Source organism: Schistocerca serialis, chromosome 6, assembly GCF_023864345.2.
Source record: "Schistocerca serialis cubense isolate TAMUIC-IGC-003099 chromosome 6, iqSchSeri2.2, whole genome shotgun sequence".
Lineage (NCBI taxonomy): Eukaryota > Metazoa > Arthropoda > Insecta > Orthoptera > Acrididae > Schistocerca > Schistocerca serialis.
This window is the reverse complement of record NC_064643.1, coordinates 420,575,151-420,602,520: the sequence shown is the minus strand read 5'-3', so window position 1 is coordinate 420,602,520 and position 27,370 is coordinate 420,575,151.

Below are 27,370 nucleotides of genomic sequence, written 5' to 3'. Positions count from 1 at the left end.
CCCATGAATTTTTTCATCTCAGAGTATCTAGGATATTGTGATTTGATTTCAGTAAAACAACCGTTACCACAAAAGAATGATGTGTAGCAGCCTTCGTTGCTGTTTGTCGTGTCATTGAGTAACTTGGCATAAACATCGTAAGCTTTACGGGAACTGCTGGATAAAGTCTTCTTTGACACTTTCACATGAATGACACTCTTCGATAGTGCTTGTAGATAGGAGAATATGTTGTAGGAAGGACAGAGGAAAAATATCTAGTTAGGTCATAACGAGGTGTTAAGACACTTGCTTTTCTATCTTTCGGTTACATCATTTCATGAAATGCTGTTATTCTTCCGTTACAAAAGCCGCGCCTATTTAAATACAGCACCAGTATCTGATTGGCTTATCACTGCCTCTGTAATGGCCAGAAATTTCCTTTTTAAGCAGAATGACGCAGGAATTGTTCCATAAATGAAGTAACAGGAAACTGCACACACACAATAATAGTAATGTTTAACTTGTAATGAGACTTGATTTTCAAAATTACTTTCCTGTAACATATAGGTTAACTCCTTGATAAGCAAAACTAAATTGTTAAAGGTAGGTACGTTGTTTTACATGGTCATTCTGTTACGGTAGTCTTGTGAAAAGATAGCAAAATCTTTCTCTAAAATCGAAGAGGAAACAAAAGTTATTGGACACGATTTATAATTAACATATTCGTTTCCGTGTTTAGCTACGAGAGTCCAAGCAAGCATCCGTTGGGACTTATTAATAAGTGTTACATGACGCATAAGACAAAAAGTGGTTGTGTAACAGATATCGTAGAAATACTGACTTGTTACTGTTTAATTGCATCTGGTACGTATTATTTGTTTTGTATCCATCAATGAAATGACATTCATTGCTACTTCGATGTACTAACGTGTTATCATGGTATCGCCCATTGTAAATTGTAACGTGGTGCAATGATTAATCCTCAAACATGCACAGTAGACCGTTATTTGTTCCTGAACAATGCAAGTCCCTTTCTCATTGTCCGTGGGGTTCGGGGCGTTATATCACCTACATAAAGGAGATTGAGCACGTGCAAGCAGGAGGGTGGTGCACTTCAGTTACGAGGCTTGGGACATACAACCTCACTGGGCAGAATGCACGATAATTTAGTGTCACACGACAGCTTGACGTCAACAGATAAATACAAGTGAGTAACGACTAGATCAACAGAAGTAGAGTAACCGACTCGAAAAATTAGTTCAGCTGCTCTTCTCAATAATTGTAGCATTACTGCATCAGATAAAGGAATGATACTTCTCAAAATTTAGGCGCTGAGAAAATATGTACCTACACACTCCTCAAAGTTGTGAGTAAGAACTTGTTAGGAGTGGAACCTTGAATCAAATGGTGAATAAAGTGGTCCTAAGGCAATCAGTGGCCAGGGGAGCAGGGGTTGAACTTAATTCTGATATCGTATCACAAATTTTGCAAGCTGAAGAATTAATATTAGCTTTGTCACGAAGAACAAAAGAGAACAACAAACAACCAGTCATTGTTTCCTTAAGACACCATGAGCGGTCACAGTGTTTATCTTATGAGAACGCATAAGCAGCTGTTCATGTTCCTGAGATGTGGACTTACGGAACAGTATCGACCATTTTTCACAACAGAATGGCAGTAAGACGTGAAAAAAATCACTAAGTAACTATCTATTTACAAGGCGAAAATCTGGCCCGAAACAGATTCTCGATATTTCGTGATACCATAACAAAATCTACAAATATTTCTCCATTGAGATACATATTTCTCATGTTGAAAAGAGAGAAGGAGCGATTTGCTTTACTTGGTAAAATGCTTTCTATAGCCAAGATGGCATAAATACTTATTTGTTTTCTACAGCCAGTTTCGACAGGCTTCGCTGTCATTTTTTACTCTGCAACGTAGTGCGTGTACTAGGAAATTATCTGCTATCATGATACGTGACGTAATATCTGAGAAAAAAGTTTTTTGTCTGACGCTACAAGAAACGGAAAAGTAAACGGTACGTTTACATACCTTCAAAAACCCTTGTTAGGAAACGTGTTGAAGTTTCACGCCAAGTTGTCTTATTAGCTGGTAAAATGTAGCAATTTATCCAAAGGTTTATCGGAAATAAAACATTTACAGTCAAAATGCACCTTGTGTAGTTATACCATAGACAGTGAAGAACTTGCAGTGCGTATATTCGTTAGGTACCAACAATCTGCATAGTAAGTCTATTCCATCCTTCATAGAATATTAAAGCATTGAGGTATAAGTATTCACGAAGGTAATGAACAATAGCTCAGAACGAATACATTACAAAGCGATCGTGGTGAAGCTGCAAAGACGTGCATTTCAACATGGGAAGTAAAATGTACCCCTTCCTTGGACAGATATGAAGTCAAAAAAAATTGCTACAGAAAGATGCAGTTTCTTTTCTGCTGTGCATACATAGGTGTTAAGCAAGTTGGACCTCATCGTATGAACATATACAGGGTGTTACAAAAAGGTACGGCCAAACTTTCAGGAAACATTCCTCACACACAAAGAAAGAAAATATGTTATGTGGACATGTGTCCCGAAACGCTTACTTTCCATGTTAGAGCTCATTTTATTACTTCTCTTCAAATCACATTAATCATGGAATGGAAACACACAGCAACAGAACGTACCAGCGTGACTTCAAACACTTTGTTACAGGAAATGTTCAAAATGTCCTCTGTTAGCGAGGATACATGCATCCACTCTCCGTCGCATGGAATCCCTGATGCGCTGATGCAGCCCTGGAGAATGGCGTATTGTATCACAGCCGTCCACAATACGAGCACGAAGAGTCTCTACATTTGGTACCGGGGTTGCGTAGACAAGAGCTTTCAAATGCCCCCATAAATGAAAGTCAAGAGGGTTGAGGTCAGGAGAGCGTGGAGGCCATGGAATTGGTCTGCCTCTACCAAACCGTCGGTCACCGAATCTGTTGTTGAGAAGCGTACGAACACTTCGACTGAAATGTGCAGGAGCTCCAACGTGCATGAACCACATGTTGTGTCGTACTTGTAAAGGCACATGTTCTAGCAGCACAGGTTGAGTATCCCGTATGAAATCATGGCGGTGAATCGAGGAAGTACAGTACATACTGACGAAACTAAAATGAGCTCTAGCATGGAAATTAAGCGTTTCTGGACACATGTCCACATAACATCTTTTCTTTATTTGTGTGTGAGGAATGTTTCCTGAAAGTTTGGCCGTACCTTTTTGTAACACCCTGTATACATAATTACTTTTGAATAAATTATGGAAGTGACAGTGATCAATGCATTACAAATAGTTACCATCGAAATCAGTGGTGATCACAATTTATTTATTACGGTGACCTGTTTCGACCACAACTGTGATCATCTTGAGACCAATGAGTAAGAACCTACTTCTGCTGGAGAATCACTATTCAAAGTGGAGTAGTGATTCTCCTGCAGAAGGAAGTTCTTACTCATTGGTCTGAAGATGATTACAGTACTGGTCGAAACCGGTCACTGTAATAAATAAATTGTGATGAAGACTGTTTTTGGTATAATATATACACAAGCATATCACAGTAATTACCACATAAGTAGGAATATGTGACCTATAGCAAAAAGACAATGAGTACATATCACTTATTTAATGTAAGTGGTTAGAGAGCTGCTTTTTAAGCTACGAGCATATAGGAACAAAAATTTAAGAATAAGGGTCTCAGCAAGGTGACAACTTTATGTAATGCAGGTGGCAGCTGCGCTGCTTTTTAGGTTAAGAATATGTAGGGGCAGAACTCAATATATATTATAAAATTAAGTGTACAATGTTCTTGCAGCTAGAACTCAGACACGAGTCCCGGTACGATCAAGGGAGTTATAAGCTGTGGTATCCTCGTGTCCCACATCCATGAAGAAGGTTCCCGTTTGCACCTGAAGGGTGTGCTTTTGAAGATATAAGGGCTGGGAAGTTACACCGTCTGGAGATTTCTAGAACAATCCAGAACATTCTAGAGTATTTGAGAACATTCCAGAACATTCGAGCGTATTCGAGAGCATTCAATAGCAGTCCCGGATGTTCCGGTTCCACAATGATCCAGGATGTTGTGGAATGTCCTTGAGTAGTCTGGAACATTCGGAATGATTCCAGAATGTTCGGGAACATCCCGGAATATCCTAGATCACTATGGAACATAGTCCTGAACACTCTAGAATGTTGTGGAATATTCTGAAACATCGTGGAGCACTCGAAGCCCTTTTGGTATGCGCGGAAACTCGCCAGTGGTGGGGCTACCAATTGGTAGTGGCACATAAAGCAAGACCCCTCTTGAGTTCGAATGTCAGTTTCTTATCAGTGACGACTAGAGAAACCGAAAAAGTAGTACAGTTACTGAATAAAGACAAACAGTGAAATGTGAGTAGTCCAAGTGACACAGTGATTAAATGTGAATCGAAATTAAAGTGTGCCAAGTGTCATTAGTATGTTTGTTAGTAAAAAGTTGATCTGATTTACACATACATCAAAAAAAGTTTTGACCACCCGAATGCCCAGAACTCTTGAAGATCGGTATTGACTGTGGATATTGTATCACAGACACAGTCCTTTTGACTGTTCAGAGATGTCACTAAACCCTCCCAAAGATGTAAACAACCATGCATTAGCAGCGACTATTGGACGAAGGAGGTCCGACAGTCAATCAGTTCTAGTCAATGCACCAGGAAGGAGGTACGCAGATCGTGTTGTATGTAGTTCAGCCGTGCCTAGACGGTCAATACCGCGGTTCGATTGCGTACGCTCTGTTACTTTGTACCAGGAAGGGCTCTCAACAAGGGAAGTGTCCAGGTGTATCGGGGTGTACAAGGCGATGTTGTTCGGATATGAAGGAGATACAGAGAGACAGGAACTATCGATGACATGCCTCGCTCAGGCCGCCTAAGGGCTACTATTGCAGTGAATGACCGCTACCTACGGATTATGGCTACCAGGATCCGTGACAGCAACGCCACCATGTTGAATAATGTTTTTCGTGCAGCCATGGGACGTCGTGTTGCGACTCAACCTGAGCGCAATAGGCTGCATGATGCGCAACTTTACTCCCGACGTCCATGGCTAGGTTCATCTTTGCAACCCCAACACCATGCAGCGCGGTACAGATGGGCTCAGCAACATGTTGAATGGACCGCTCAGGATTGGCATCACGTTCTCTTCACCTTTATGTGTCGCGTATGCCTTCAACCAGACAATTGTCGGAGACGTGTTTGGGGCAGCCCGGTCAGGCTGAATGCTTTAGACACACTGTGCAGCGAGTGTAGCAAGGTGGAGGTTCCGTTTTGAGGTGGCATTATGTTGGGCCGACGTACGCCGCTGGTGGTCATGGAAGGCGCCGTAAAGGCTGTGCGACACGTGAATGCTATTCTCCGTCCTATAGTGCAACCATATTGGCAGCATATAGGCGAGGCACTCGTCTTGATGGACGGCAAATAGCGCCCCATCGTGCACATCTTGTGAATGACTTCCTTCAGGGTAACGACATCGCTCGCCTACAGTGGCCAGCATGTTCTCCAGACAAGAACCCTATCCAACATGCCTGGGATAGACCGAAAAGGGCTGTTTATGGACGACGTGACCCACCAACCGCTCTGAGGGATCCACGCCGAAGGAGTGTGACAATCTGGACCAACAGCGCCTTAATGAACTTGTAGATAGTATGCCACGACGAATACAGGAATGCATCAATGCCAGAGGACGTACCAGTGGGTATTGGAGGTACCGATGTGTACATCAACCGCGACCACCACCTCTGAAAGTCTCGCTGTATGGTGGCACGAAATGCAATGTGTGGTTTTCATGCGCAATAAAAAAGGGCGCAAATGATATTTTTATCTCTATTCCAACTTTCTGTACAGGTTCCGGAAGTCTCGGAACTGAGGTGATGGAAATCTTTTTTATGTGTTTATTTTAGACAATGTTTTTCATGCGCAATAAAAAAGGGCGCAGATGATATTTTTATCTCTATTCCAATTTTCTGTACAGGTTCCGGAAGTCTCGGAACTGAGGTGATGGAAATCTTTTTCATGTGTTTATTTTAGACAATGTCCAAACGTAAAAGAGGAGGAGATTGTAAAAGAGGAGGAGGTCCGGCCAAATCTGAAGCAAAACGGTGAAAACAAAAAGAATAGCGAAAATTCGAAACAGGCGAAGAGCGGGAAGCTCCGTAAGTTCCCAACGAATGAGAATGCGAAACAGAAAAAGCGAACGAAATGAACCGAATGAAAATCAAGAATTGCGACACAAACTTATAATAAAAGACTGTGAACTCAAACCAGCCACGAAAGAAGCGCGGACGAGGACAAGTAAATAGTACCACCTAACCAAATGAAACATTCCGCTAAGAGCCGACAAAATAATATAGCAAACAGAACCATAATTGGAAAATGGATAACATCTGCCAGTTCTGCAATGCGAAGAAATGCAGTAGAGAATCAGCAGGATTCTGTTGCAGAGATAGAAAAACTCGATTATCACCAATGGAAGCACCTCCGCAGAAATTCTTACATTAGAGGACCAGGAAGAGCTTCAGAATCAAAACACTTTCTTCAAAATATAAAAGCGTACAGCGCCTGCTTACAAATGACTTCTTTTGGTGTCACTGCGATCGACACCGACAGAGATGAAATCGATTATTTTTCTTCTATCCAAAGACTAAGCTATCAAAATATGGGATCGTTACTACCACTACTCAACAAAGACAGTAAGTTTCTGTAAGCATGTTTCATTGGAAATGAAGATACAGAAATTGATCAACAATGCACAGATATCAGTGGGTTGAGGCGAGTAGTAGTCCGAGACATACAGAGCACCTTACACGAATATAATCAGGTGCTTCAAATATTCAAAACAGCATTACACCGAATGATTTCTGATGACTATAAAGTTATAATTCTAGCCAACAAAACACCACATTGAGAACATGAACGTCGATTTAACACACCTCAGATAGACTAAGTGGCCGTCCGTTTTGGGGACAGTGAAAACATAAGCCGTGACATAATTGTACAACGAAAAAGAGAAGGACTACAACGCATTTCAGAGGCACACAGTTCATGTGATGCCCTCGAATATCGATTCATATTTCTCCACGCTGAGGACGGATATCATTTTAATGTGGATAAAACCCAACCTGAAACAGGCGTAGAAACAAACAAAAAAGTCCGTTAGAAGGAATTCTATGCTTACCGCTTATTGATAAAAGACAATCAAACATACACTCAACTTCTCACAGATCTCAAGACCGTTGACGGTTACCTATGCCAGATGTACAGGTAAGCATGCCAGCGCTTAGGTCCACGGGAAAACGAAAACCTCTGGGGATTAACACTACAAGAAGCCTTCCTTAGAACCTCAGCTGAACAAACGAGAGACTTATTTGCCATAGTTTTTACATCATGTAACCCATAGAAACCCAAAACAGCTATGGGACTCCTTCAAAGAGAGTATGAGTTATGACATACTGTACCAAGTCTGACAAACTCATCCTGAACTGACCATCGAATTCAACGACGACATCTTCAATGAAACACTCATTCGTCTAGAACATTAATGTATAGCAATAAACAACCACACCCTGTACAGTTTGGGAAACAAACACCACAAAAAATGCTATCAGATACTGCGACTAACAAAAAAATGTGAGAGTTGAATTATCGAAAGAAAAAACAACAGCACATTTTGTTCAACAAATTTTACAAGTAGGCGAAGGCACATAACCTATTGACCAGACGACCAGCATCATTAAACTCAACACTGTTTTCTGAAACATAGCCACTGCTGAAAACAAAGTCATGACCAAACTTATTTCAAACATTGTTCACAACTATACCGATCCGGACTAGCTATTTGATAGGGCAATACCGGGAACTAAAAGTATTGTTAGCGACGATATCAAATTTAATAATCAAAAGAAAATTCCCGGTGAAGAGAGAATGCACAAATCGATCGACGCAATGGTAAACGTTGAAGAAAGTGTCAACTTCCTTACAGAATTTATAAACTCCTTGCAAGTAGCAAAGAATGCTTGCAAGCTGCCTGGATCTCCGATCATACTACTCAGGAATCTCAACTCATCAAAACTAAGCACTGGAACAAGGATGATCATCAAACAGTTTTCGAATAACATAATTGAAGCCGAAATTATGACTGAAAAAGTACAAAGGAGACACCCTATTTGTCCCCAGAATACCACTGATCTCTAATGAACTGCCATTCAAATTTAAAAGACGGAAATTTCCAATCAATGAGATTACAGGTTTACCGTTAACAAACGGCAAGGACTATCTTTAAAATACTGCGGTATCAGCCTCAAAAGCACCTGCTTCTCTCACGGCCAACTAAACGTAGTTTGCTCTCGAGCAAGAAATGCTAAAACTTTCTATACGCCGGAAAACAAAATGAAAAATTTTGTTTATCGACAGGTATTGTAAATAAGTAGAATATTTTTTCAATAAAAACTTTCTACCCCCTACACCTGAACAAGTACTGTATATAATTGGATTATGTTTTCAATAAAAATATTTTGAACGTTTTTATTCCAACTACCACAAAATCTCAGATCAACTCGATGAACAAAACCGGGTATCCCAAGTAGCTTAAGAATAGAAATCTCAGCAAAGTGACAACTTGGAATGCATATTATTTTTCCAACAGGTAACTGTTGGAGAGCAATTAAAAGTACCAGTCTACGAGGGGCATAATTCAATACCAAAATGTCTTGACATATTAAAAACACAAAAGTGCAGTTATTTGAGACAACAAATCGCAGTAGATCCTTACAGTTGGAAATATGTGGGGTAACTGTAATATAATAACAGGCATAACAATAGTATAGAACACAGTCGGGTGGAGTATAACATAACATGATGACATAGCTCGTCTACATATATGTGAATAAAAAATTTTATGACATGGCATAGTAGCGTCTGAAAGAAATTATAAAATCACACAAGTATATAAACATACCTTTCAATAGAAAGCTCTGTTAAGTGCTTATTATATCGCAATACAAATAAGGTAACTTCATGCTCAAATGAGAACGACATAAGAAGATTATCATGAAGTAAAACGCTAAAAGCACAAGTGCAAACTATGTGTTAACGTAGAAGGCAAGGAGTTGGACACGGCACGAAGTTTATGAAATATAACACGGTAAAAAACAAATATCAATGCATTTACAACAACACATCACTTGTGGAGGTTCGTATGGCAAAACCTAACATAAACAAATTGAGTGGACGAAACAAAATTGAGAAGATGAACACACACTGCTCACATCATGCTAATCAGTTGGGATCTTCTGACATTTAATGAAGAATATACAATTATAACGCCATATTCTATTACGGCAATCCTTGTGACATGGGGTTTTACAAGGATAAAGATACTGTCGGTAAGTCAAATTACTCTGTCTTTTAGAGATCGTACTTCCCACCAGTTCCCACAGTAATAAGATTATATGGCAGTTGTGTCCGGTTAGATAGCTGAATTCAAGATGTAATGTTTATAAAAGAATCACGAGAAGTATTACTTATTACATACATATGTTATACCTTTTGAAGTGACTTGGAACATAAATGTAAACATGGATGTATTATGTGAAGTATTAAATGTCTAAGCTTACGTTGTTGCCTGTTCTGTGAGCCATACTTTTTTCTCAAATGTTACGTCATAAATCATGATAGGAGATAATTTATATGTACATGCATTGCGTTACGGACACGAAAATGATAACAAAGCCTATGGAAATCGGTTATCGAAATACTAATGCGACATTGGTTGTAGATAGTTTTTCTTTTTTTAAGTTTCTGCATCAACTTCAACTGTTGCCAATTCCAGTTTCTATGAAAAAGTGCAGCCTGTTTCACGTGAATCTTATTTTTTGGCAAAATTTCGTTGTTGGCAATCTACACTATATTCATGATAATACGTTACTGTACTGTTTCTGAAACGACAAACTGACATGGAAAAACATAGAACAAAATTTATACAACTCACAGACTGAGGGTACCCCTCAATGCGATTTCCGTATAGCCCTGCGTAAAGAAATGCCTGTTATTTTCAGAATCCTGGAAAAACGCGAGTGAACGGAGAATCTGAGGGCGTGAATTTTTCCAACAGTGTCTACAACCAAACTTAGTGCACTACATATAGCGTAGGTGGAAGTCATGATAACAAGAAAAACTGTTTACAAGGACAAACTGTAACTACGAGGGCGTGCTGAAAAGCAGTGTCTTCGAATTTTCTTATGTGAAAACTCTTAGGACTTTTTAAATAACTGCATTTAGGATTCGAGTTTCGAATTCGAAGAGTAGGTCCATACATGGAAAACCTCTCCGTCAGCTTGACAATGCCAGACCACGGACGGTCGCTGCGATGTCTGCAACAATCCGATGCCTTGGGTTCCCTGTCATCAGTCATCCTCCATACATTCCCGGCTTCACCCCATCAGATTTTCATCTGTTTCCTAAACTCAAGGAACTCTCTTGAGGAGTCCACATGGATAGTGATGAGCGGTGCAAGCAGCGACGAGGTCGTGCCTCCGTCCACAAATTTAAACATTCTACAAAGACGTATCAACAAACTGGTCTCTCGTTGATAGAAATGTATTCGTCGTCGGGGTTACGGTGTTCGGAAATAAATATGTAGACACAAACAATAAATATGTATCATGTTAATAATGATCGTTTTTCTTTAATGAACTTTAAGACTTTTCATATAAATAAAAAACGGGACGCATTAATTTGCACCGCGACCTCGTAAGAGCACAGCGCACTGTTATAGCTAAAGTCGCAATTTAATGATTTTGCTCTAATGGAGATATCGGCCCCAGCATTACCGCAAATCTCTTTTTCTCACTTCTTACAGTACATTACTGTCAGAAAGTACTCAGTTGTTGTGGCAGGCCAGGGTGTACTGTTTGTCTGAGCGCTAGACATCGAACTGTAATTAATGTCTACGTCTTTCTTAATTTTTTTTAATTTGTGGTAAGGACTGTGGGACCGAACTGCTGAGGTCAAAGGCCCCTAGGCTTACACACTGCTTAATCTAACTTAAACTATCTTACGCTAAGGACAACATACACACCCATGCCCGAGGGAGGACTCGAACCTCCGACGGGGGAGCCGTGCGAACCGTGACAAGACGCCCCAGACAGCACGGCTACCCGCGATGCTCTACATCTTTGTCACAGAGTTACTTACAGAGCATTACTTGAATGATTTTACTTCCATACTTTACTCAGAAGTCATCCTTAGTTCAAAATAAAAGCCAAAGCTATTTAGTGTGAGATGTGTTTGTTGGTGGCCAGTAAAATTGGAAACGACAGCGGGTTCTATGAACTGGAAATTGACATATCTGCACTAGCATTTCAGGTAACGTTCTGAACCCGTACAGCCATTAATCTCTAACGTTGTTTCCACAGTGTTAGCTTCGAAGCACGTTTCATTGTCTTTCCACTGTTGATATTGGTATCAGTGACATCATGTTCTTTACCATCTATAGTAGGTTAACTGGGAGGATAATTCCAGTTTTATTCTGGAGTCAGGCAGAGAATGTGATAAACATGTGGCGAAAATGGAGAGTTCTGCTTGCATATGCTGCAGCCCGTTATTTTAAAGCGTATCTTACAACAACTACAAGTCACTGCAATCGATAGACAAATTAATTCTGATCTCTATTTCCCTTAAGTTTCCTTTAATCCTTTTGAAACTCGAAAGAGTAGAAGAAGAGAGTGGAGGAGCAAGACGAATGTGTGGCTGAATGGTAAGGAGTGACACTTGGTAGGTGATTTCCATGGAAGATACGAATTTACATCTCTGATGCGCGAAACCATTGGAAATACGAAAACGTTAAAACAAAGATCACGGCAGTTGTCATTCACTACCGCTTCCCTTATGTCAATGTCTCGCTTTCCCTCGGCGAGTAACTCGCTTAAAAAAAACTGTGTTGTTAGGAGGAGCATCTAACTGTAGAAATAGCTGTCACGTTCGCTCCGACAGATGATTGAGTATGTATGGTCCTGTCGATAACGAGGAGAATGCAGAGGTATTTGCCAAGAATCTAGAGGATACTATAAAAAAAAGTAGACCCGAAGAAGCTATAACTCGGCATTTACCACAGCTGTTGTGAATTGTTCTAGCAACAGGACAGACAACGAAATAATTGTATTGTGTTAAGTAGTATCTCTTAAGTACTTTCTTTCGCTTCCTGTTTAAATTGATTGATATTGCACTAATATTAAGCTTACAGGTTTGTGACCGACTGAGTTCACCTTCTTGAGAAGTATTCATTTGATGATAAATAGCATCAGTTCAGAGCACTGTAGTTCTTAAGCACTATAGAACGTAATTAATGAAACAGCTATTATAAAGCTACTGATAATTTGCGTGCTACATAGTTGACAAAAATCTTAAAGTGTGCTGTTGCTATCACTTAACAATTTTTTGAAAGTTTTACGTGTGTCACTCACCTTATGTGTGATAAGATCATGTAAGAAATGTATGTATCTCTTTTTAAGTCATCCGATTCACTTTCTTATTGTAGTTCTTTCTTACTTCTAATAATCACTACTACAAACGCTGATGTGAGCTATAAACATGTCATAGTTTTTTGAGTGAAGACATTCTTATCTAAATTAAAAATGAAATATCTTTCTAAAATTAAGTCACCTTCTCAAGGCTTCAGCAGTATGCCCCATTCATTTATGTAATAGTTACATTCACCACGATTTTGCCTGGAATGAAGCCAGTCTAATATATTCACAACAGTAAATGAAACCAGGACACTGTCTTTCAGTACGTAACATATTTGTGTGAATGAACACATTTGGTGCTGCGATCGTTCATCGAAATTGGAAACGACGTAGCTTCACCGGTATCTCTTAGTATGACACCAAGAAATTGTTATTAACGTACGAAAATTGAATAAATCAAATGTATTCAGTGTAATTAAGGATTTTATGTGTCTTTAGTATCAGATTAATTCTTTGTAGAGCGAGACGTAACAGTAAAAATTGATGCTAAAAGCACTGGAATTGGGATCATTAACCAAATTTAAATTTGTAAGTTTATATGTTCTCAGGATATCGAAATTTAATATCAGGCAGCTTGTCGTTCCACGTAATTACAGATTTATTAGATTTATGATATTGCGACGGTGCCCTTTGTACCTTAAAACAAAAGATGCTGCATGTAAACAGCCCTTGACTTTCCTACAAAAAGTGATGTAGAAAATATCTTTCCGAGAGGAAATTCTGAGAATACCAATGAGAAAACTGAGCAAATACCGACAACGTAGCAAAAAATTATTTTTAAGGAAGGAATGCCTCGTTCGTAATTCCGGAACCCTGCATTTTATCTGTATCTCGTCTTAATTTTAATGTTCCTTTGTAAATAAAAGGCAAGCTTAAAGTAGAACAGCAATCCCCTCTTGACAAACTGCAGCATTGTTTTGAATTTTCAACAAGCATAAAAAATTAATTAAGGATACTTTGGATATTACTATGGTTTTGTTATTGTTATATCCATGTCTTCAACACTGGCCCAGGGGAAAGATCTAAACAGTCACGAAACGATTCATCCTCTATATTTTAGCTTTGTTATAAGAACAGGAAATATAAACAAATTATTTAAATCCCATATTTCAAAAGGAAAATTGCGAGGGGGTATTCGCAATATAACAATGCTATTCTTCTCAACCTAGGTGCTTCAGCCGTTGACATGTTGTGAGCATAATCTACTACTATAACCGAGTGAAAGTTTCTTTATTATCATATGTCGCTGTTACCTAGTTGAGTTATCACCATGTCCAAGCTACTCTCTATAAAAATTATTTTAGTTATTTACTTACCACTGGCGTTATTACAGTGTATAGGAGTATGTACGCAAACAGGGCACTGTTGGCAGCTGCACGTACCCTCCGTCGTTTGTCCGCCTCCATAGAAGAGTGGTCCCCGGCACGGTAGCTCAGTGTGTTCGGTCAGAGAGCTGGCTGGTCGCTGACCTAAAAAACTGATGGAAGGGATGAACAACGAACTTCAACGGATATCATGTGACGTCCGCTACGACGAAATACAACGGGAAAAAAGTGGTCAGCTGGGCAGAACGCCGTGCAGGGGTCCCGGGTACGATTCGCGGCTAGGTCGGAGATTTTTGGCTGCTCGGGGAGTGGGCGTGGTGTTGTTTTGATCATCGTGTTATCCTCATGGACACGCAAGTCACCAAAGTGGCATTAACTAAAAAGATTGGCTTCAGGTTACCGGCCTACCCGACGGGAGGCCCTAGCACGATCACACACAACGGCTGTTAATACAGTATCTGCACTAAGTAAAATTTGGGTAAACTGTACAATGCTGTTCACAATTACCTCCGGGCTTTCAGAAGACGATAGCACGAAAACTACGAAGGATGAAGAGAAATGGTACGTTCTCCAAGTTTCGATTCGTAATATTCACCATGGCGCAGTTGCTCTATATGGTAGGTGTGTTAAATGTACAGACAAATCATCCTTTCTATATCGTCAGATCGAATTAGTTCGTGCCTGCACGTAGGCAACCTAATGAACAGACTTACAACGCAGGGGGCTGCCGTGTCTTCTCATGTAACTAGTCTCCCATGTCACCACAAACGATGCCCATATTGAGCAACTGTAATGTTAGTTAAAACGTGGAGAGATATTTTCTAACCATTGATACGTATTTCTATGTATGTCTTGTAGTTTTCGTGCAGCCGTCGAAGGAAACCCCAGAGTTACTTACAAATAAATCTGTAGTCAATGTGATGTCTGTCTCCCTTCTAGCTGAGCTGAAGCTTCTCCAGTTCTTTTCGAAATTAGTAGTCCTGTAATTTCCTTTGCGGTACCAACTTCTTCGTATCAGAGTAGCATTTAAACCCAGAGTCATGATTAATTAGACGGAGATGCGCCTGTCTGTGGCCTCCCCTACAGTTTCTCTCTCAATGGCAACCTGTCGCACAATAGAAACTGTTCCTTACGAGTTCAGCCGATTTTCAGCGTTCTTCTATAATTCCACTTCTTAAAGAGTTTATTCTCATCTTTTTCTGTTTTCCTGTAGTCGCTGACTCACTTCCATATATCTGTGTTGTAGACGAATTTTCCTAGATTAAGGCATATGGTTGTATTATGTAATATTTATGGCTTATTCAGCCATGTATTAGGCTCCAGGATCTAGCAGGCTGCTTGCAATGAGTAATGCCCTATTTGCCTGTCCTTGTCTGATTTTAATCTTCTTTTTCCGTTTGTGTTTGTTGTTTTCTTCCAAGATAGTCAAATACGGTCACTTGGTCCTAAATTTTGATCTTAAGTTACAGCTAACATTATTTGTGCTGCTCCCAGGTGAGTCCCCATTTCCCTGGTTTCCTCTCAGACTATCTACTGTGCTCATTAGACTTCATTTCATTCTAAAGTTCCCGTAATTCTTGCTCGCTCGCTTTCGCTGGGTGTAGCACTGTCATCAACTAATCCTGCTCTATATACCACATCAGCCTGAATTTTATTCCAATTCATTACTGAAATGTTGTTTTATTTCCTTCTTCATTTCTTCTCACATTTGCAAAAAGAGTAAGTTGGAGTTCAACGTCCCGGCGAAGACGTGGTAACATATATTCCTGCATGGTGGGAGGGGGTGGGGGGAGGGGGGGGGAGGTAAGCAAATTGTCGATATCTCTTCATAGCAATAATCGAAGAATCCACCTTGAGCGAGGTAGGTAAATAAAGGAAAACCTGTACGTGGAAAATTTGAATCGCCACTGTGCCACTTAACTACGTCAATTCAATGTACAGATTTCACAGTAGAAAAGAAACTTTACAACCCTGCTCCAGGCCTTATTTTTGAGTCCAAGCCCCTACCTTTCCGTCTTTCATTCTTCATGTTCCCCTTAAGTCTTGCACATTTTCAGATCACTCGTATTTTCCTATAGCATTACCTATTCTCTGTGGGTTACAAAAATCATGCACTATTTCACATTGACAGGTGCTTGTCCTCGGTTGAGACATACAGCACTGTGAATGTCTCTATGTCTTTTGAATTTGCTTGAGTGCTACCTCCATTATAAAGCTCAATATGCGAAACCTCTCAATGGCGTCTGAGCCGTGGCTGGCTCGAGTCATGCTTGTCTTGGGTTAAGCCTTGGTTGCAGTCCTGTGGTTTTATTTCTTCTGCGGTTATTGCTATAAAGTTGCTGTCCTCTCCGTGAGTGGCAGCAGCAGCGTGTATCGATACTGGTACTGCTGTGGTATCTTTGGTGTGGCGGATATTGTTTCCGGCTGGGGGAAGTATGACTAGTCGGTAGGTTGGCGTGGAGCAGCAAGGAAGTCTCCGACGCGCGTACTCTGGCCGGAGCCGCTGGCAGTGTGCACGCTCGGTTGGAATGTGAGGTGCTGCTTGCGAGTGCTACGAAGTTCGTCGCCCACCGATCTTCGACATAAAAGTTGAGTCCTCACTTAACCTACTATCGAGTGGCAACTGTTTATTATTGAAGCTGACCAGCGGTATCTTCTGTCTGATGGCGGTTGACGTTCCGGTTACCTACCCTGGTCGTTGACGTCATTTTCGGCAGTGTATTTTCCTCGTATTTTTGCTGTCCAGCGCGGAGTGTAGTTCGACAGCTCAGGTGTTGTTGGTCGTTGTAGGTGCCAATATTCTGTGTATCGTTGTATTGAAATCTTGTGGTCGTTTTGCTGGTTGCGTGGAGTGGAACTGATTTTGTTGATTGGTCGATCGGCTGTCTGTCGGTTGGATTGCCTTCAGATTAAGAAGTCGTTGGACAGGCTGCTGCTTGTCTCACCTAAACGGGCGTGAGTGTTACAATCCCAGGCCGACCCTTGGAAACCTCTGAGCGCCGTTCCTTGTGTGTTACAGTAATCTCGCTGTTTGGGTTTTAGTTATTTGATTGATGTGTGGCTTTCAGCCGAATATCAATATCTCTTAAATTAATGTTCTTGTCTTGCCCTTAAGGCATGAGACTGTTATTCTTTTGTGGGGCTTTCAGCCGAATTTTGCATGAAATGTTTTAATATAAGGCCTTCTGCCTTTTGATTGAAACTCTTCTTATTGCTTAATATGCGGCCTACAGCCAAGTTCCATTAAAATTAAATTGCTAAGGCCTTCATCCTGTTTAGATTGAAGAGTTAGAACACATTCTTGGGTAAAACCTCCAGAAGAACCTTCTATGTCAATTTCTTGCTTAGGCCTTGTGTCCTGGATTTTGAGTGTGGTCTTCAGCAGATCTAAAAATAATCAAAGGAGGTCGATTAAGGTTTGGAGTGTTTTGCGTCCTTGTTGTAATACTGTGTGTTGCTGAATAAAGTTTGTATTTTGAGTGCAACTAACAGCAACTTATTTTTGCCAGCAATTTGGAAGCGTGAAATATTACGATGATTCTGCGACAGTTCTCTCACTTATCTCTTTAACTGTTGACTGGAAACATATCGCGCAAGGAAAATGCGATATATTTTTTCGGATCTAATAGTCAACGATAAATTGAATTGTATTTTTACTTCACGAATGGAAATTTTCATTACAAGGCAGGAGATTACATTTGTAGTTGCGTTTGACCATCAGCTGGCGAACAAACCAGAACCATAGCAATTATCAAACAGAAAATCAGTAGTGAGCAATTTAATAATTGAATGAAAATTATTAATTCCTCCTTTGAACCGTCTCACGGTATTTTATTCATCGTAATGTTATTGCAATACGCATCTTGCGGGAGTTAGTTATATCAAATGGCAGCGAAAATTGATCAAATCGTAATATGCTTAGTCTCTTTCAAAGCCTGTAATCGAAATCTTTTATTGCCTCTCTAACTTTGTGAAACTGCGGAATGAAGCAGCGCCATAGATAACAATACTCGGAATAGGCCCTTTACAAAACCTGTAACAAATGTCTGCTCTTCCACATAATTCGCGCAATTACCAAATGAGATTTTAAAAAATACCGGGTGGGAGCAGGAATCCTTAACATTAAATAGTACGGCTCACATTCAGTGTCAAGAAGTACTGGGTTGGTTGGTTGGTTTGGGGAAGGAGACCAGACAGCGTGGTCATCGGTCTCATCGGATTAGGGAAGGATTGGGAAGGAAGTCGGCCGTGCCCTTTCAGAGGAACCATCCCGGCATTTTCCTGGAGTGATTTAGGGAAATCACGGAAAACCTAAATCAGGATGGCCGGACGCGGGATTGAACCGTCGTCCTCCAGAATGCGAGTCCAGTGTCTAACCACTGCGCCACCCCGCTCGGTCAACAAGTACTGGGCTGAAGGCCCTTAACTTCGTATTAAATATTGAAATTGCTTAGCTTACACAATCATTCTGTACGGATGACGTTGCACTTACATGATACGATAGAGTTGCCACCCGCATTTTAAGTAACGTAACACTTTTATTTCTCTCGGAATTTCGGTTGAAAGGAAAGCCAGATTTTGTTTTGGTGCATCGTGGAATATTTCATGCGTAGCCTTCAACGTCTGTAACGGATGTGCGTTCCAAGCAGAGATGACATTGAGTTTGTTTTAGCGGAAAACAGATATTCATAGATGCTTGCAGAATGTCTTTGGAGACTTCGCAGTTAACAAAAGCGCAATGTGTCGTAAGGTGAGGTGTCTGTTATCATCGCTACAAGGAGGGCATACCTGTCCGATCTCTATCGCGTCGGCCGGCCACACACTGCTGTAACTCTCGAAATGTTCGAACGAGCGGACACTGTCTTTCGAGGTTATCGACGGATCACAATCAGTCATCTCTGTGTGGAACTGGATGTCTCGTTTTTCAGTGTTGACACACTCGTCTACCAGTTGGGGTACTCAGAGTCTGTGGCAGCTGATTTCTTCGCGCCTGGCTAAAGTCCATAAAAAGTAACGAGGGGCCATCTGTGCGTAACTTTTGCGCATTGCGAGGCTAATCGTGACAGTTTTGTGTCTGAATCGTCAAAAGCGATGAAACATGGGTTCATCACTTCTAATGGGACACAAGATGGCAATCCATGGAGTAACATCACAACACGTCTCCTGCCGAGAAAAGTTCAAAGACATACCCTCACTCTCCCTTGGTCGGTAATGTCATGACTCCGTGGAAAGCAGTACATAGATTATGGGGAAGGTTTGATGCATTGATGCAGCAAGACGTTGGTATCGAAGTCGGCTAGTACAGTGGTACCACGCGGTCGTACATGCCCTCCCAGTAACGTACTGTACGGCCGTCGCAACGAACGCAGACTAAGTTGAAAACTATGGTTAACATTATAGCTGTACGTTTAGAAAAACGTTGTTGCACAGTGGAAAAACTTTCACATTACATGAAACTTCGTGGCCGATTAAAACTATGTGCCGGACCGGGACTCGAACTCGGGACCTTTGCCTTTTGCAAGCAAGTGTTCTACCAACTTTTTTTTCCCGTGCAATAATCTTTATTGAACAAAATAACAGTACATATATATACACAATCCAATAGTCCTTCAAGGTACCATTTAAACATATACAAATAATTGTTAGTTAAACAAAAAAATTTAGAAAAACATAAAACATTAAATACTATAAAATATAACTTTTTTTTTTTTTTTTTGGTCGATGCATGAGAACTTGGATAAGGTTGTTGAATCATGTGATGGGTAGGCAGGGCACACCCGAACTTTGAGGGGGGGGGGGGGTGTCAAGGAAACGCTGCGGAGATAACCGGCAAAAGTTTGTCGTTAAGATTGTTTTCGGATGAGGGTGTATGCGCGGTCACAACTTAGTGCCAGAAGTCAAGGACTGTATGCAGACCACTCTGAAAGAGGTACTCTAAAGCCTGTCCTCGAAACCAGATGAGTGTATGGTGCTTGGCAAGAAGGTAGTGTAATCTCTGGGGCAACGACAAGAAATCTGGGGTTACCGTCGTTGGCGGGCCGCGGAGGTAAAAGCTCACGATTCGTTGGATGAGGAGCCATAAGTTTCGTTTGAGGGGGCACGTAAGACGGTGCTCGTCGATGTCTTCGAGCTGACAGTCAGGGCAAAGTTGGGAGGTGGCCAGTCCTATGCGATAAAGTCGACTATTAGTCAGAAATTTGTCATAGACTAAAACATACCAGAGTGCAGACACAGACGACGGTAAAAAGGGTGGATGCACACACTCCCAAACCGCTGTAGCACGATGGGATCGCAAGGGTTGGAAAGCATAAACAAACAACAATAATATTTTGTACGGGGAGGACGGGTGACTGGAAGATCGGCCCGAACGTAGCTGAGTTCTATGAAACAATTGGCGACGTGGTACAATAATGGAGAAATAGGTGCCACATTGAGCGGTTGATCGAGAGAAGCTGGTCGGAGGATATCTAAGAGGCTGCGTGTTGAGGTCGGGACCGGCCCCCGCCAGTGCCGCAACATAGTATGGACAAAGAGTGCAGAAGATCGTGCCCGCACGTTGACGAGTCCGAGGCCACCTTTTGCAGGAGGCAGTGTTAGAGTGTTGTAGCGGACTTTGAAAAGTGTCCCTGCTGACACGAAATATCCAATGGTTGATTGGATGCGCCGGCGAAGGAGTAACGGCATTGGGAGGATATGGGCCACGTGTACCAGTTTAGGGGCGACATATATATTGACATAGGACACACGTTGGAGTTGGTTTAAGTTATGGTGCACTTGACCGCGGACATGGTGCCGAATCGACTGCAAAAGCCACCGCATAGCCAGGGCCACTGTGCTGTGTGTGGAGCTCGTAAATTCGATACCTAAGTAACGAAGGGTGGTGCTGACTGGGAGTTTGTTCGGCACTACAGCCGGGACGCCGCGCCCAACGTGCAATATAGTCGATTTACGGACATTAAAAATGCTACCAGAAAGACGTCCATACTGGTGGATCCATTGGATGGCGTCGTTGAGTTCCGTGAAGGAGCAGGTGAGAAAGAGGAGGTCGTCCTCATAAGCCCTGCAGTAAATGGTGCAATCACGTACAATGAGACCCTGCAGTCTAGAGGTAAGACCAGTGATGAGGGGCTCAAGTGTAATGGCATATAGTAAAGTAGACATAGGGCATCCTTGACGCACAGAGCGGCGTATAGGAATCAGTCCTACAAGCCTCCTATTGACATCTACCACCGAGACCGCGGGAAGTAGTACGCGGCGAATGGCATCGACTAAAAGTAATGGTAACCCCATACGTGTCGCCACCATAAAGAGGACCAATTGAGCTATTCAAGCACGACTCAAGACCCGTCCACACAGCTTTACTTCCGCCAGTACAACTCATACCTTCGAAACTTCACAGGAGCTCTCCTGCGAAACTTGAAGAACTAGCACTCCTGGAAGAAAGGATACTGCGTAGACACGGCTTTGCCACAGCCTGGGGGATGTTTTCAGAATGAGATTATCACTCTGCAGCGGAGTGTGCCCTGATATGAAAGTAGTCTCCGCAATATGCTTTCTTCCAGGAAGGCGTGTTCTGCAAGTTTCGCAGAAGAGCTTCTGTGAAGTTTCGAAGGTAGGAGACGAGGTACTGACGGAAGTAAAGCTGTGAGGACGGGTCGTGAGTCGTGCTTGGATAGCTCAGTTGGTAGAGCACTTGCCCGCAAAAGGCAATAGTCCTGACTTCGAGTCCTGGTCCGGCACATAGTTTTAATCTTCCATGAAGTTTCACATCAGCGCACACTCCGCTGCAGAGTGAAAATCTCATTCTTCACATTACATGTTTGCTCATGTCCATGTTTTTTGTTCATTAGGTTGATGCTGAAGAACTGGATTTAGTGATGAGTACTAACTTTATTTTAATAATACATCACGTTTGCAAAAATTTGCTGCATTCAGAGCTAAACGATTTATATAATATATGCACTGTTATATATATTACGTTATGTCGCTGCTACTATTACACGTTAAACGTTGAACTCCTTTTGCACATGAGCTATACGTAATACTGGCTGCTTGTACAGCCATGAATGGAAGTAATTTCTTGTTTCCCCATTTAGGCGAGTCTTAAAGAAACCCAAGGTGGACCCTCCAGAGACTCTATCAAACCTTGATTTACATTTGACAGCGTAGAGTGAACATCATGATTAAAATTCATGTGACTGATAGATCATACATAAAATAGATATGTTTGCTTTATGAATGACAGGCGTTGAAGCTCAATTTAGTTACACATTTATCGGAAAGAGATTCAATTTTATCTAGGTTTGAGCACATTTTTGTATTAGTAAAATGTTATCTTAGTCTATATCTGCCCTTGGGCACGCCTTACAATCCAATATTTGATTTCGTAATCTCTTCCTGACCATGATGTGATCTAACTAAAATCTTCCCATATCTCCCTGCCTTCTCGCAGTATACCTTCTCATGTGGTTCTTGAAAAGAGTATTCGCTACTACCATGTGAAATCTATTGCAGAACTCAATTAGTTTCCCTCCTCTTTCATTTATACTACCAAGCCCATATTGTCCCGTAAACGTTTCGTCTACCCCTTCCCTTAAGACTACATTACAATCCTCCATGACTATTAGATTTTTACGTACCAATTACCCATTCAGTGTCTTCCTTCATGGTCAGACAGACATTCCGACATCAGATATTGGATTGCAAGGTGCAACCAGGAGCAGATATAGACCCAGATCACAATATAGTAGTGACGAAGAGCAGGCGGAAATCTAGGACATTAGTAGGAAGATTCAATATGCAAAGAAGTGGGATATGACACTACTAAGGACTGACGACATACACTTGAAGATCTATGAGGCTATAGATACAGCGATAAGGAATAGCTCAGAAAACAGTACAATTGAAGAGAAATGGACATCTCTAAAAAGGGCCATCATAGAAAATGCGAAGGAAAACATAGATGCAAAGAAGGTAACTGTGAAGAGACCGTGGCTAACAGAAGAACTACTTCAATTGATGGATGAAAGGAGGAAGTACAAAAACATTCCGGGAATGCAATAAGTAGGAAGAGGGGGGGGCGGGGGGGACTAAGACGAAATGGCTGCAGGAAACATGTGAAGACATCTAAAAAGAAATAATTGTCGTAAGTACAGACTCGGCATACAGGAAAGTCAAAACAACTTTCTGTGACATTAAAAGGGGGATAACGTTAAGAGTCCAACGGGAATTCCGCTGTTAAATGCAGACGAGAGAGCGGATAGGTGGAAAGAATGCATTGAAAACCTCTATGAGGGGGAAGATATGTGATGTGATAGAAGAAGATACAGAAGTCGATTTAGAAGAGATACGGGATCCAGCACTAGAATCAGAATTTAAAAGAACTTTGGAAGACTTACGACAAATACGTCAAAAGGAATAGATAACAATCATCACACTTTCTGAAATCATTGGGGAAGACGCAACAAAACGACTATTGACGTTGGTGTGTAGAATGTATGAGTCTGGCGACATACCATCTCACTTTCGGAAAAATATCATCCACACAATTCCGAAGACGACAAGAGCTGACAAGTGCGTGAATTATCGCACAATCAGCCTAACAGCTCAAGCATCCAAGTAGCTTACAAGAATACTACACAGAAGAATGGAAAAGAAAATTGAGGATGTGCTATATGATGATTAGTTTCGCTTTAGGAAAGGTAAAGGCACGAGACAGACAATGCTGACGTTGCGGTTAATAATGGAAGCAAGACTAAAGAAAAATCAAGACACCTTCATAGGATTTGTCGACCTAGAAAATGCGTTCGTCAATGTAAAATGGTGCAAGATGTCCGAATTTCTGAGAAGAATAAGGGTAAGCTATAGGGAGAGACGGGTCATATACAATATGTACAACAGCAAAGACGGAATAATGAGAGTGGACGACCAAGAACGAAGTGCTCGTATTGAAAAGGATGTAAGACAAGGATGTAGCCTTTCGCCCCTGTGTTCAATCTGAACATCGAAGAAGCAATGATGGAAATAAAAGAAAGGGTCAGGAGTGGAATTACAATTCAAGGTGAAAGGATATCAATTACATTATTCTGAGATGACATTGCTATCTTGAGTGAAAGGGAAGAAGAATTACATGATCTGCTAAATGGAATGAACAGTCTAATGAGTACATAACATGGACTGAGAGTAAATCGAAAGACAAAAGAAGTGAGAAGTAGCTGAAATGAGGACACCGAGAAATATAACATCAAGACTGATGGTCAGGAAGTTGTTGAAGGTAAGTAATTCTGCTACCTAGGCAGTAAAATAACCAATGATGGACAGAGCAAGGAGGACATTAAAAGCAGCATAGCAGTGGCAAAAACGGAGTTCCTGGCCAAGAGAAGTCTTCTAATATTAAAATATCGGACTTACTTTGAGAAAGAATTTCTGAGAATGAACATCTGGAGAGCAGCATTGTATGGTAGTGAAACATGGACTGTGGGAAAACCGGCAAAGAAGGAAATTGAAGCATTTGAGATGTGGTGCTACAGACTAATGTGGAAAATTAGTTGGACTGATAAGGTAAGGAATGAGAACGTTCTGCGTAGAAATGGAGAGGAAAGGAATATGTGGAAAACACAGATAAGGAGAAGGGAGATGATGATAGGACACCTGTTAAGACATGAGGGAATGACTTCCATGGTACTAGAGGGAGCTCTAGAGGGCAAAAACTGTAGAGGAAGACAGCGATTGGAATATAGCCAGCAAATAACTGAGGACGTAGGTTGCAAGTGCTATTCTGAGATGAAGAGGTTGGCACAGGAGAGGAATTCGAGGCGGGCCACACCAAACCAGTCAGAAGACTGATGGACAAAAAAAAATTGAAAGTGTCCGAGCCAGTATATACTTTAACCGCCATGTCCCCCCAACCTCCATTATGTTCTTCTGCGCCCATTTTTCTCGCTTTACATGTATCCTTTCATCTTTTTATTACATGTCATGTTACTTGGGTGAAGGGCTGCGTATTGTGCCGCTGCGGCCCCCCCCCCCCCCTGCTCATATAGGGCAGGGGAATGAAATCACAATAAATAAAATAGAAAACACCCACGGCAGTCAATAGATTTACTCCTGACGACAATGGCGGAGCTAGCCATCGAAAGCTCAAGAAATTTATGGGGATTGACGCGGCTGGAAAACCAAGGAGATTTTATTTTTCAGGCTTTATTCTCTTCTTATTAATTTGTAATAAAAGTCATTCACACTTCCTGCGACTCCATACAGCTGTATAGTGAACCACTTATCCAATCGCTACTCGGTACATTTACAACTGGAATATCCCTCTAGAGCGACAGTGCATTTAGCGCGTGATGATGAACGATGTGTGCCAATATACCTGACCAGGATATGAACCAGACTCACTGTCACAACTGAAAGTAGCAACTCGTCTTCAAATGCATTCCATAAATTACAAAAGACAATTTCATTTTGTTGCTGAAGGGGTACATTTTATAAATCCCTTTCCTGACTCTAAGCATTACACTGCAGACTGGTTTAAATTTTGAGCAGTCAACGAATGTGCACCTAATTTTTCCTCGGAATAAAAATGGTATAATAATCTCTCATACACTACAGCATACTGATGAGAAGGAGTAATACTGCTATGGTCTATAAGGAGAGGTTTAATAGGAGCCAAGTGCTCATTGTCTGCGGGAATTTTATCTACTGCCGTTAATCGCGCGCATCGTTGATGACCGCTTTGGGGAGCGCCGCCGGCCGTTTCGCCGCAGCTGTGGACGAACGGACTCTGCCAGCGAGGGTGTTCCTGTAGCGTCGCCGAATACAGAAAAGAAGGTCATCAGCCGGTATCACCTGTCATGTTTGTGGAGAAGTGTATCTCACGTTTAATTACTGATGCGAGTCGTGGCATATATGTACTCGTATGCTCGTTTGACTGGTTTCCTGGTATCGTCGTATGTGGAAAAGAGCACTGGCGAGCTTCATACGACGCTGGGTGAGGGGCAAGAGTGCCTATGTACCTAGTGGTCCGTTGGTGGTTGTGGACTGCCGTGAGTCGTATACGTCAGGAAAATTTGGGCACCCTGTTTAGAGCTTGCCTCTACGTGAGCTGACATCCTTGCGAAAGTGGTAAGTATGTGCGCAAGTGTGTTTCTTCGGAGTGCGGTGACATCATATCTTGGTAAATCTGGCTCTGCTTAGGGTTGGTATTCTCACAATAATGTATGTTTATTGTTGGACTTGTAACTTTACTGGCAGATGCAAACCGCCCGGAAACTCAGTCGCTAAAGGCATTTATCGGTTACCCAGCAATTTCTACTATGCATTGACCCGCTCATTAATCGGCAGTGGTATAAGAACATGTTACAGTTCCTACATTACAGTGGCCATGAGTTCTGTGAATGCTGTGGATCGATTGGAGGTATTCAGCTCATCATGCACGGGATCATAACTGAGTTTGTTTTCTCTGGTTCGAAATACTGATAACACAGTGAGTGTAGTCACACCAATGCTGTCTAAACATTTATTTTATCAAGTGTTCCTCCGTCTGTTGTTTGAGCGAGGCCCTTTGTGAAAGCTGCATCTAAGGGACGTAAAGCTGCTTAGTTTTTGCTTTATTTATGTAGGTTTGTGGTCTCCATTTTGTTGTATGTAGTACGCCTGTAGTGAGAGATATTTGTCAGCGTGTGAGGTTTATGTTATTATGTATGGCACGTATTAGTTTATTTATTTATTTATTGTTCCGTGGGACCAAATTAAGGAGAAGTCTCCATGGTCATGGAACGAGTCAATACATGAAATTATAACACGATATTAGAAAGAGATAAAATGAAATATAAAAAAACATATTCATGTGACAAGTCGTAAGTTTAAATGAAGAAAATCAACAATGTAGCACTGGAATTTGCTTAATTTTTTAGCTCTTCCAGGATCTCCTCGACAGAATAGAAGGAGTGAGCCATGAGGAAACTCTTCAGTTTAGACTTAAAAGTGTTTGGGCTACTGCTAAGATTTTTGAGTTCTTGTGGTAGCTTATTGAAAATGGATGCAGCAGAATACTGCACTCCTTTCTGCACAAGAGTCAAGGAAGTGCATTCTACATGCGGAGTTGATTTCTGCCTAGTATTAACTGAGTGAAAGCTGCTAACTCTTGGAAATAGGCTAATATTGCTAACAACAAACGACATTAAAGCAAATATATACTGTGAGGGCAATGTCAGAATTCCCAGATTTTTGAATAGGGGTCGACAAGAGGTTCTCGAACTTACACCACATATAGCTCGAACAGCCCGTTTTTGAGCCAAAAATACCCTTTTTGAATAAGAATAATTACCCCAAAAAATAATACCATACGACATAAGCGTATGAAAATATGCGAAGTAGACTACTTTTCGTGTTGAAGTGCCACTTATTTCAGATACTGTTCTAATGGTAAATAAAGCAGCATTTAGGTTCTGAACAA